We start from the raw sequence: 12,332 nt of genomic DNA, 5'->3' as shown, positions 1-12,332 counted from the left end.
CCTGTGCCCCTCTGTGTTCCCTTATCAAGTGCACTGATTTCACAGGAGACGCGAGATGCTAGAAATTTGTTTGTCACTTCAAGCCATGAATTTTCAGAAGTTAAATATTTATGCTATTCTTCGTTCCAACCAACAGGAAAATCTGAAGTTCCGCAAGTCACCATATATGCATCACTTTCACAAGGAATGAACTCTAATTTTCAGTACCAGTTAAATATTTATGCTATTCTTCGTTCCATCCAACAGGAAAATCTGAAGTTCCGCAAGTCACCATATATGCATCACTTTCACGTGCGCTGTTTAAGTTCTCAACACACTAATTTCTAGTTATAGTTTCACCAGTCTCTTCTGTGCTAGGTCTTTTCTTCAGCCATTTCATCAAAGTCATCACGACAAAATAAGAATACGATATAAAATCAAAGTTACTTATTACTAATCAGCACAAGAGTTACATCGCAAATGCAGGTGCCAATTCCGTTTCTGCCCTTCAACGACAGTGGAGTAAACACTTGTGCCGCTAGTGTCAATGCACCAGCACTGCTTTAGAAAGCATCGCTCCTGCGAAACGCAACTCGCCCTTTTTTCACATGATATCTTGCGAACCATGGATGAAGTGTATCAGGCGGATGCCATATTCCTTGACTTCCGGAAAGCCTTTGACTCGGTGCCCCACTGCAGACTCCTAACTAAGGTACGAGCATATGGGATTGGTTCCCAAATATGTGAGTGGGTCGAAGACTTCTTAAGTAACACAACCCAGTACGTTGTCCTCGATGGTGAGTGTTCATCGGAGGTGAGGGTATCATCTGGAGTGTCCCAGGGAAGTGTGGTAGGTCCGCTGTTGTTTTCTATCTACATAAATGATCTTTTGGATAGGGTGGATAGCAATGTGCGGCTGTTTGCTGATAATGCTGTGGTGTACGGGAAGGTGTCGTCGTTGAGTGACTGTAGGAGGATACAAGATGACTTGGACAGGGTTTGGGGGTAACACTGCAGAGCGATATTAAGTGGGACAAGCATGCAATGGCAGTTGTGGAGAAGGCGGATAGTCGTCTTCGGTTCATTGGTAGATTTTTGGGAAGATATGGTTCATCTGTAAAGGAGGCCGCTTATAAAACACTAACACGACCTTTTCTTGAGTACTGCTCGAGGGTTTGGGATCCCTATCAGGTCGGATTGAGGGAGGACATAGAAGCAATTCAGAGACCGTCTGCTAGATTTGTTACTGGTGGGTTTGATCATCACGCGAGTGTTACGGAAATGCTTCAGGAACTCGGTTGGGAGTCTCTGGAGGAAAGGAGGCGTTCTTTTCGTGAATCGCTACTGAGGAAATTTAGAGAACCAGCATTTGAGGCTTACTGCAGTACAATTTTACTGCCGCCAACTTATATTTCGCGGAAAGACGACAAAGATAAGATAAGAGAGATTAGGGCTCGTACAGAGGAATATAGGCAGTCATTTTTCCCTCGTTCTGTTTGGAAGTGGAACAGGGAGAGCAGATGCTAGTTGTGGTACGAGGTACCCTCCGCCTCGCACCGTATAGTGGATTGTGGAGTATGTATGTAGATGCAGATGTAGATGTACTGTCGCTTTAGCGTAGCTTCTAGACTGTAGTCAGGGGGAAACACGTTTCCTAGTACTCAACGAATTTCATGATTGTTAATAGTAGTCAAATTATACTACAATAACATTACACAATGTATATAGACATGTTTTGGATCGAATATTTCTGGGAACAGTGTTCCCACCCGTTCGAACCCAATGACCATCCAGCAGTTGCCTGGTGGAGGAATGGAACGCCTTACCTCAAGAATTCCTTACCAACCCTGAATCCAGCATGGAAACACGTTCCAGAACATGCATTGCCGTCCGTGGTGATCACACACCCTATTAAGGCCCATGTCCCGTCTTTAGTAATACCTGGGCGACCATCATAAATCGCGGTGACTTCAGTGTAATTATCGTCTTTGAATAATAGTGTCATTTGTGTTCGTCTCATTGCGTATTTCTTTCAGTTATCTTCTGTACCATACTGTAGCAGTTCTTTCTGTGTATGGTCCAAGTTTCATCGAGCTATGTTACTTGGCAGTGACACATCATGCGAAAGTTACTTTCGACCTTAAGTTTTGCACAGCAGTGTACACTGCGAATGTTAGTGGTCCTACGAGTATTACGCTTGTCTAGGCCATACTCAATGCAGTTTTCGTTTCTGTTTCGCATTCAATATTCAGGGTAGCGTACAAGGTTCGGTTAGAAATTCATCTAGACGATTGCACTGATGAGAATATATTGCTTAAGATCACATCTTCGTTATCAGTTGACAGTGTGGTGCAATATCGAACTACTTCCGGAACTCTAGGCTCTCACTACCTATTCGCCCGCATCTATTACTTGCAAAGTATCGACAGTCGTACTGACCGTCTGACAGAAGTCTATTTTCGTTCACGTACGTCATAATGGACTCTCATTCTGCAAGAGTGGGGTTCAAATCACCGTCCTGTCATCCAAATTTATCATTTCTGTAGTTTTTACGAATTCAATCAAGGCGAAAATTGGAATGTTCCCTTTGAATAAAAACTGGCTTATTTCCTTCCTTGAGCATTCCGAACTTGTCAATCCGCCATACTGACCTCGTCATTGACACGATGTTAAACGCAAATATTTCATTCTTTTTAATACAGTACATAGCAAAGTGTACTGCTGTTAATTTGATGTCTATAATATTCATAGGAAGCAAATACATCACTTACTAAAAAGCTTCTGTCAGCGACAAACGGCATGAACTGCAGGTATTCAAGCAGCAGCACGCCTCCAGACAGAAACCAAATGTGCACTGTGGCATCAATTCAGTAAATTCAACTGGCGACCTTATGTGCCACATTTTTACTGTTGAAAAGATGAGACTTTTGCGGCATCAGCGGGGTCGTTTATTAGGATTATATTGAACCGCACAAGGGCGTATATAAGTCTCAAAGATTTCAGGTCGTCAGACCTGGACAGTCACATGGAAAAACAGTTAAGTCTGGTGTCCTTCTAAAGATATATAATCCCAGACATAGACACTGCTTCGTCTGAAGGTTCTCTTTCCTGTTTGTTCAACGGATAACAACGGGTTCCTGGTTTTCATCTAATAGAAACCTGACCATCGCCATTTTACAAGCTAAACCGGCAGCATTTCACCTGGAGGTCATGCATCGATCTGCGATATCTTGTACATTTAGACGTGTCCACTGAAATATCACCAGCATTGCGCGATACAGACGTGCCTGTGCGCCGGGCATGCAAACTGCGTTCATTAAGCTCTCTGTGCAGGGAAATCTATGGCATCTCGTTTCTGGTGGCTGCAAAATTGGCAGATTGTAATTGGAATGGTGTCTCAGTGCCACACCTTCGTGTTCATAACAACAGATATTGAAAGTACTGGACGTAACAATAACACCCGCCTGCTTTGACCCATGACGCCATAAAAAAGACGGACGTAAACCACTCATTTACATTCAATATGCTTAAATCACACCTCGTAACAAGAATTATGATTACCCTTAGACATTTCACCCGTTAGCTTTCCCATCTCGTAACTGAACCGTTATCTTTGAGACCAACCGAGACACGCTATCCTACACGTAAGTATGTCACGGCAGCTTCATTTCCTATTCACATTCGTTTTTTTTTTTTTTTTTTTCAAACTATCACCTTGCAGTCCAACCTAGAGCTCGGGCATCGTTACAGGTCAGTGTATCACCACAACCTGAATTCATCAAAGGAATTATTTTTCTCCTCTCCTTTTCCCGAACCTCGTGACCGGCTTCCCTAATCATGCGGCGGTACCTATACCGCTGGTAGGCACAATATTCGTCAGCCATCTTCATCAAGGTGTTCTTCTCTTCTTTGTAGCCATGAAAAGGCACTTTTCAACGATGGGCCCATCAGGTCTGCGTGCTTTGTAACCGTGCCACCGCAACCTGCATTCTGAGAGTTTTTCATTTATATGATGACTTTAAAACTACCTCTTGTGAATTCATTGGGCATTTTGTCATTCAATGTTTTTGCTACCACCCATCGCGACATGTGTGTATCTGTTATATGGATCTTCTATTCGTGATTTTTTTATGCCCTGACTTCACTGTCACACAATAGCGCTTGTCTTACACCTGTTTTATAACTTGAGCCATTGGTTTTTAGGGAATTTTTGAGTAGCACGGAACCCCTCAAAGTATACGCCACTTGTTCCAGTGAGATCTTATTCTATGAGCTATGTATGCTTCAATTGATCCGTCCTCCGATATTACTAATCATAGATACCTAACAGTCTTAACATTCGGAAGCGTGATGTTGTCAAGCTAGATATGTATGGTTTTTATGCCATTGAGGCTGAAGTTTCACATCATGAACTCATGGCCTTTGTGAATTTCCTTGATGCTATTATTTATGATGACACATCATCAGCATACGGAAGTTTCCACGCTTTTGGTTTCTGTTTTTTTTTTATAGTTTGAATAACTCATCACAACATTAAACAATAAGGGACTTAGGGTGCTTCGCTGGTGGACGCTGTGAAGTCACACGTCACATCATTATGTCAAGCGTAAGTGCTGACGTCTGTTATCGATAGGTTCAACTCTCCCCAAATATTTGTAGCAAGAAAGAAGCAAAAATCATAATGAGAGAAAAAAAGGGTACCCTAAATCAACCTACTTATTTAATATCTTCATCAAGGGGCAATAATAATAATGAAAAGATTGACATCAAAATTAATGGTATGCATATTCAGTGCATCCGATTTGTTGATAGCATTCTGATAGTGACAAACTCAGAGAGGGAACTAAATAAAAATGCTTAAAGTCCTAAATCAAGAGATAACAAAACTAAAATTAAATACCAAGGAGAGAGAAGCCATATTTATAGACAAGAATGGAGGCGAACATAAGACAGATATAGAAATAGGCAGTGAGCAACTCGAGAAAATAGCCACTTTCATTGTCTCGGTAGTACTGTGGAGGAAAACAATAGATGTCTTATGGAAATCAAGAGGAGAACACCTCCCAACCTAAGGACGTTCTGCTGAACAATCACGTAAGCGCGCATCTCCATATTTTCGCGGCGCAAATATTGATCCATAAAATTTTGGGCGTGCAGCCGCATAAATTTGACTTCTTCTAATATTTCGGCTGAATACCGTCCAGCCATCTTTAGAGTGACCCGAGGTGACTAAGCCTTCCTTCTTGCAAAGCGACTGGGATCACTCTGAATCATGGCTGGACGATATTCAGCCGAAATATTAGAAGAAGAATTCAAATTTATGCTGCTGCAAGCCCGAAATGTTATGGATCAATCACGTGTCTACACTAAGAAAATAATTGTAAAGACCCTTTATGGAGAGTCCTAACATTACATATGGATGTTCTTCATAGAGATGAAGAGGGCTGCTGAAGAGGGAAGGCTTAGCCTTTTGAAAGGCGAAGAACATTCGTCAACAGACTTTGACCGTACTTGAATGAGCTCCATGGACGTCAAATATGTCGTCAGAAATTCTTGCAAACTTTTTGAACAACAGGAGGCACATGCTTCGTTGCAAACTCAGCTTATGGCCTGTTACTCCATTGTAGTTTGTCTGGGAAATGTTAGACGCTGTTCATATTTACAGCAACTATTGGATTCTATTCTCTAACATTATGTAGTCTCTAAATACATACACCGTCCAGTCACATTAACGTGACCACAGGTGAAAACTCTGAATAACCACCTTTTGCAGCGTGGATCGCTACGAACCTTGCAGGAAGAGTGTCAATGAAGTTCTGGAAGGCACTTACAGGGATCTGGAGCCATACCGACTCCAGTGCCGTGGATAGCTGTGTTTGGTTATACGATTGAGGATCCATGTGGTCCCATATACTCTCGATTGGATTTAAATCCAGAGAGTTTTGTGCCCAGGGGAGTACGGCAAACTCACCCTGGTGCTTTTCGAGCCACGCACGTACACTGCGATCTGTGTGACACGTTGCATTGTGCTGCTGGTAAACGGCATTGTGCCGAAGAAAAACAAACTGCCATGAAAGCATTCCCCAGACCATAACGCTCCCTCCTCCAGCCTGAACACTTCCGACGACTGATACATGATGTGTGCTTTCAGTCCGATGGAGCATAAATCTGAAGAAACAGCCTTTCGTCACTCTGTGAAGTTCCAGTTGCGGTATTCGCGTGCAAATTCCAACCTTCGTCGCCGACGAATAGCAGTCAGCTTGGGTGCATGGATGAGGTGCGTGCTGCGGAGGCCCATACGCACCAACGTTCGACCAACGGTCGTGCACTTTCTTGATGCAATAATTTACCAACAGCCGTACGTATTCCAGAAATTTATTTTATGAACTTGTATGTGCTACCAGTTTCGCCGTTACATTGATGCCATGTTCAGGTCCACTCGTCATAGTCGTAAAATCGCTATACACGGAAGGAGCCATGTAACTGGATCCGTGAATCAAATCTTCCTGCAACAGCTCAGTCTGTGTCGCCTGGCCACCAAGAGCTGTTGCAGGATGATTTAATTCACGGTTCCAGTTATATGGCTCAGTCTGTGTCGCCTGACCGCCAAGAGCTATTGCAGGATGATTTGATTCACGGATCCAGTTATATAGCTCCTTCCGTGTATACCGATTTTACGCCTATGACGAGTGGGGCCCGCACACATGTCAGCAGCCGTCGTAATGCCGAAACTGGTAGCACATACAAGTTCATAAAATAAAATAAATTTCTAAAATACATACGGCTCTTGGTAAATTATTACATCAAGAAGTTCATGCCAGCCGTCTTCCCACCATCCATAATTGATCAACGAAGAACAGTCGTTGAGGAGACACTGTTGGATGCCCGCACACATGTCAGCAGCCGTCGTTGACCCGTGGCATAGAAAGTTCGTAATGCACCACAGTTACCTCGGCGCCGGTTTTGGATAGCGTCATTTTGTCATGCACGATATGCTTCAACAACGGCGGCACGCCAACATTTTATAAACTTAGCTTCCACTCATGTTCCGAGACCCAGTTCTCATGCCCTTTTGGAAGTCAGATAAATCATTCCGAATCCGCAATACGACAACGAGTGAAGTGTTCCCCGCATCCCCCCGGCACGTTTTATATACTCTCCACTGCTAGTGCTGCCACGTTCCATTCGGGGGAGATATTGCATGTTGGCGTCGAACATAGGTGGAAGTCACATTGATGAGACCGGACTGTGTATGGGGCGATGCTCGTGTGTATAACTCAGCTTCGTGCAGCATTAAAGTGCGCGTCATTTACGACGGCAGCCGAGTTTAGGTTCGTTCTGCGCATCTGACGTCACAAAACACAGTCAGCCAATGAACAGAGAACGACGTTGCCAGAGCTCGACTGCAGTGCAGAGCACGGACGAGTGTCTCCAGTTTTAGAAACGTTCAGTCATAAATAAAGTAATTGAACAAAAACAGTGTCTTGATAGCAGACTTTCTTTTATAGAAAGTTTGGAAAAAGTATTCTTTATACTAATTGCTTTATACTAAATTAATGAAACCAAACAACCAATAAGCCTCCTAATTCAGGCGATAGCAAGGAAAGGTGTTTGTATTATTCTCACTAACCGCTTTTTCGCAATAAAGAACAGCGGAAACTGTTTCTTTCCTATTGTACTTCGACGAAACGTGACTAATTCATAGTCATACCAACAGTGTTTCTCGGTATTTTGCGTAATATGTTAAAGTCCTCCGGGGGACATATCGAATGTCGAGCTGCGTTAGCATAATGGTTAAAGTGTTTGGCTGTGAAGCGAAAGGTTCTGAGTTCAAACATTATTCGGTGTTTAATGTTTCCTTTATTTAAAAACAATATCGAAATGTCTCAGTTCATGAATTTTATTCCTTTGAATGTAATTTTTTGAAATTTCTAGTGGCAACTATACGCTATGGACTTTAACCTCTGCAAACTCTTCAAAATTTCGTGCAATGGTTTACTACATCCAATGCTGCACAATAACTGCGTTGAACTTCGAAACAAAATTAAATCATTTATGGGGAGAAGGTATCAGTCAAGAGGATGCATAAAAATCAAATTTTTGGGCCAAATAGTATTTGTGAAATCGAATGATAAAGATTAGTCAAAACACCATGTATGTGTCTGCACAGGCGAGCAGTGCAATGATGACAAAATTGCGCACATCGTGGAATGCGAGGATCACGTCTCTGTAGCAGCGAAAGGGTTAATGCGACCGTGGTGGCTTCACTTCATAAACTGCGCGCTCCCCCCTAAAACGTAAGTTTGCGAACTAAACTATGGCGCTGCTTCTCTTGGCGCGTACAACTGGCAACGCAGCAATCTCCCGCGTCTGGGCGGGCATGCGCGAACCGCCAAGATAAAAGAATTGAACTATAATATGCAACAATTTAGTCAACAGTATTCTCAGATGTTCGCTGTTTTCCCGAGTTGTTGCTTTTTTGTTTCTTCCTTGATTTATGGGCTTCGCTGTATTACAAAATTTCATTTTGGGAAGTGTCACTCCTATGCTGTTATTGAGATGACGTGCTCAAAATTCATGCGTGTGTCACCTATCCCTCCCTGGATAATTAATTTTCAGCTTCGAACTATTAAACGGAGAATGCTGCGTTGCTCAGGCAGAAACAACTGGAACCTCATGAACAGAAGTTCGTCCAGTCACACAACTACAATGAAAATCACTCACTGAGGCAGACGGAAGGAAGCAAAATGTGGATAGAACTTAGGTAAGATTAGCCGTCAGAGCGACAGGATAACGGATGCTTTTCTCAGGGGTAATATCTGAAGAACTATAAAACGGGCGAGCGCCGGAGATTGATAGTCGGCGTGGAGCGACATTTACCAGCGCTTGTAATTAATTGTAGCCACGACGCAGATGGCAGTGACGGTCAACGCACCGTTTATCTCACACCCGACACGGGCTGCACGTTGGCTCCCTTGTGTAATTGGAGTCAATTAAGTGCTGTGGAAGTGTGCTTATTTATCTTTAAAAGGGAGGAGTTTTAGTCGCTGACGTTAACATCGACGGCTCGGAGCCCTTTTCTAAAAAATGAAAGTAGAATCAGATCACTACGCGAAAGATCCACATATTGTGCTAAAACTACGGTTATCTTAAACAGCATCCCAGATCTCCTGAAGGGTTGCTGTATATTTTACATGTCTGGAATCATTATGTATATCATCTGTCGATCAGTTAGTTCATTACATACTACTTTAATATAAATAACACTAGCTACTACCTTCTCGGTGTCATGGACGTACAGAGAGAGCATGGTTTTAACAATGTCCACTGGAAGAATCCTCAGGAAGTGCAGCCGACCCACGCAATAAATTGAATATAAAACTCTCTTTCGACTGACACGTGAGTATTACTCTTCTATCTGGGACTCTGAGTAGAAGGGATTGATAGAGTTGATAGTGAAACTCCAAAGAGGAGCAGCGCGTTTCGATACAGGTTCGTTTAGTAAACGCGAAAGCGTTACGGAGATTCTAATACAACTGCAGTGGCAGATGCTGCAAGAGAGAGACATTGTGGTTCACGGTGTGATTTACTATTAAAATTTCGAGTGAGTGCATTCGTAGAAGGGTAAACCTAATGATTCCACGATGTAAACCGGAAATGGGGAAATGACCATAATACGTGGAGTAACCTCTGCAACACACCACAAGGTGGCATGCAGAGTATAGATATAGATGATCAGTAAATATGGAAACATGATTCTTTGTGAAGGTCTAAATTACTGGATAGCAAATTCCCATCATATTTATTACATTTCATTTGCTGCTCTCCCAGAACTTTCTGTCTCTCTCTCTCTCTCTTCCTTACACATACATTGTGCAATTTATCAGTGCTGCAGAGATACACTAGTTTCTGTAGCAAAGAAAGTATTTTCCTGTTAGTTAACCATTCGTCGTGGTATTCACAGAAAAGGACGAATTTAATGTATGTTCATAAAAGTTAATTAACTGTTTCAGTTTCCTTATGAGCGATAATTTTATATGAGACCCAGTAGACACTTCCGAAGAGTAATACACACTTCTTAATGACCTTATCAGTTTTTAGATCCTAATAAAGGAAAGAGGATGAAAAAAGAAGTGTGACTATACTAGCTCAGAGACCGTGTCAAAAGTTTCGAAGGACTGGGTTTTACGCAATTTTCTACACCTATCGAGAGCAGGAACGATAACAGAAGATGAATTTTAAATTTAGTGACACAGTCCTGAAAAAGATCCAAGTAAGCAGTATGACATCCCTGGAGAATTAGCACGGTAGAAATTCATATTATGAAACACGTTAATCAGTGAGCTTCCACACGTTGAATTATGTTGCAAGAATTGACTGTCAAGTAACAGATTATTATTATTAATACTACTACTACCCGTTACTTGACAGTCAGCTTTTGCGATATAATTCAACGTATGAACACTCACTAATTAAGGTGTTTCATAATGTGATTTTTGCGATTTTGCTCTTCTAAATATCGAGGAAAATATTGGCTATTGCTATAGTCTGCAAAATGTCATCATGGAACATGGAAAAGGGGCCAACTATGAGAGCAAATGCCTAGGTTAGAGTTTTCGTTAGTATTAGTCTCAGCTGGATTTTCTTTATTCTAAAACTGTAATATTTTTACGGCGTTATCACGACATTTCAGTGATATATACGAATAGACGACCTATGGCTGGCCTAAACGCGTCATCGTAACATTATAGAGGCGTCAATGAATTTGCCTTTGCTACCAGAGATTACGTCGATGTCTGCAGTGGGGGGACGTGAATTGGCCTCCTTGTTGACAGAAATCCAGTAGCTCGACGAGTGAACAATATTTTTGTCGTGTGAAACTCAATTTCATGCTAGTTAAAGTATGTCAAAATCTCTATATTTAGTGTTCCCTTGGTTTTCTACGTATGGAATAACTAATATGGCTGCAGCTGAACTTAGAAGACATATTATAAATTCCAGGAACCTCGAGAACTAATCTATCTTTTACAAGAAGCAGCATCTCTGTTATTTCCTTGGTCAGTCGGAAAACATATCTAATATTTGCTAAAGGTTCTGTCTATTATATTGCGCGTAGCTCCGCAGAAAAAAGTATCATTGCGACCGAATCATCTTGTAATGATTGTAACGTTTTCCTCTTTCCGTTTCGTAGAGGGCGCTAACTCCATGCCCCATTACATTCGCATTTCAGTATTTATTCTCATCGCGACCGACGTAATGATTTGTGTGGAAGAGGTCTCCACTCTCCTCACATACATGGTTAGACATCCCGAAAGCAAGTATATTCTTTACTGAGCAACAGCGCAAAATTTTATCGAATATTTTTTAAAATAGATACATAATACGTGGGTACTACCTGTGTTCCTTAATTTACCTCAGATTGGCGTTTGTCATATATAGCTGTGTGTTTCAGAATCTATCGTTCAAATATTCTTAAAAACAGGATCAGTTTGTTGCTTTTTTCCAGTCGGGTGAGAAGATCTGATTCTCAAGAGTGCTGTTGTAAGAGAGGCCAGCTGTTTCACATAGTCGGTATATTGTAAATCCTAATAGGTACCACGTCACGTCCGACGTTCTCCCTCTATCTGAGAAGGAAGGAAAGAAAATTACGGTTTCATATTTGGTCGACATCGAGGACATTAGAGACTGAGCACAAGCTCGGATTCCTTCAAGGATGGGGAGGAAAACCGGCCGTGCCCTTCCAAAAGAACCATGCTAGCATTTACCTGGAGCGATTTAGGGAAATCACAGAAAACCTAGATCCGGATTTGAACCGTCGTCCTCCAGAATGTGAGTTAGTTAACCGCTGCGTCACTTCGCTTGGCGCTTGGACTCATCCTTCGTGTGGCGTAAGTTGCATTTCGATTTTGAAATAACTTATCTATATATCTGTCACGTCTGTGTGACCGAAATTTTGTAACACAATACAACAATTTTCAGTGTCAGCGACTGGATACATAATTTTTACTCGTTGACATACTTTATGTAGAACCAAAACTCTTTCGAGATTTGCTTTCAGATTCACTAAATTCTCCTTTCATAGCTGTCGTTACTTTTATTTTGATTTCGTTAATCTTTTATTGTCAGCTAGTTACTTTGAATCTGAGATGAAGTTGTGTTTGCTTTCGTGGTAGCTTAATAACTTCGCAATTGTACAATGGCTATCATAAACGGCACTTACTTATCCAGAGCGTGTTGGAAAATACTTTTGAATTTGTGCCATCTTTCATGGCTTCTTCCCCAGAGCTGAAATTTTGCTGCTTGCTATTCTGATGTGTAGAAATTAGCTCGCCTACTTTAGTGAAAAGCTTCAA

General features: G+C 41.9%; 1 protein-coding gene across 2 annotated transcripts in view; it reads left to right on the top strand.

Annotated features, from left to right (window-relative positions):
* LOC126299461 (hepatocyte nuclear factor 6) overlaps positions 1-12,332 on the top strand; it is a 546,572-nt gene that overhangs the window by 259,619 nt on the left and 274,621 nt on the right. The window lies entirely within an intron of this gene.

Source organism: Schistocerca gregaria, chromosome X (assembly GCF_023897955.1).
Source record: "Schistocerca gregaria isolate iqSchGreg1 chromosome X, iqSchGreg1.2, whole genome shotgun sequence".
NCBI lineage: Eukaryota > Metazoa > Arthropoda > Insecta > Orthoptera > Acrididae > Schistocerca > Schistocerca gregaria.
The sequence above is the reverse complement of the archived record's forward strand: the minus strand, read 5'-3'. Positions and strand labels throughout refer to the sequence as shown.